This window comes from Aplysia californica, unplaced genomic scaffold (genome assembly GCF_000002075.1).
Source record: "Aplysia californica isolate F4 #8 unplaced genomic scaffold, AplCal3.0 scaffold00221, whole genome shotgun sequence".
Lineage (NCBI taxonomy): Eukaryota > Metazoa > Mollusca > Gastropoda > Aplysiida > Aplysiidae > Aplysia > Aplysia californica.
The window spans coordinates 1052116-1053414 of NW_004797491.1; positions in this window are offsets into that span (position 1 = coordinate 1052116).

A 1299-nucleotide genomic window follows, 5' to 3' on the forward strand; every position below is an offset into this window, starting at 1 on the left:
AGATGCTGTTTTGGGTAGTAAACAACACGTACAGATGCTGTTTTGGGCAGTAAACAACACGTACAGATGCTGTTTTGGGTAGTAAACAACACGTACAGATGCTGTTTTGGGGCAGTAAACAACACGTACAGATGCTGTTTTGGGTAGTAAACAACACGTACAGATGCTGTTTTGGGGCAGTAAACAACACGTACAAATGCTGTTTTGGGCATCAAGCAGTCAGATGTTTTGTTCTCTTCATGTATCTGAAACTTTCAAAAACGTCCACCAACAGTGGAAACAGCATGCGTTCGTCTTTCGCCTGATGAAATCGAATCGTGCATTCCACACGAAGAAAATTCCACTGGAGACTGGAGAAGGAAAAAACTGATTCCCTCCGTCATTTGACGTTCAAGACATAAACCCAATGGAGAAATCTAATTACGTTTTAGACTGTAGTGCATTTTTTTACGGCAGACGGTCATGTTTTCGAAAAAGTGTGGGATTTACGATTTTCATTATATTCGAATCTCGCCTGATGCGGTGGAATTCACGATTTCATCAGTAGGCTTAATTAATGAAACGGTTATTAGGCAGCGTGCTTTCACTTATTAGAGGCCCTGGTATGTTTAAAAGTAGGCTATATGTAAGCACGAAATATTGTTATACAAAAAAAATTAAAACTGAGTATGAAATTACGGACTGAGTGAGCCAGAAAGCTATTCATTATTTTACCACTATAAACATCTCTCGTTCTTACATGAATGGGATACACTGGGTGACGCCGGTCTCGCATCCAACGAGGTTACCGGCGGGACCGGCTTGTTGTCCTCGTTGGATCCGACCCCTCGTTGAACGTGACTGAGGCGAAAGTAAAGAAAGGAGATTTACACGATGTAGGCTACCAATACCAGAAATTAAAAAGTTGTTCCCCCTGATGACGAAAGTCTCAAACAGCATCAGTGTGCGCGTGTTTGAGCTGTGCTCTGACCGTCATTTCTGCATTTTAAAATATGTTTTTCCGGGAACACTTGTCGTGTGGAAACATACCGCCTCACATCTGTTGTACAGAAATCAGGATGTAACATTACAAGTTCCCACTTTCAGTATTCCATAAGGAGTAGGCCAACTGTAATGGTCGTTGAGAGCAAGAAAAGAGCAACACACTCACACAGACACACACCAGATAAAACAACAAAGGTGTCTAGCCTACGGTAACACACTCACACAGACACACACCAGATAAAACAACAAAGGTGTCTAGCCTACGGTAACACACTCACACAGACACACACCAGATAAAACAGCAAAGGTGTCTAG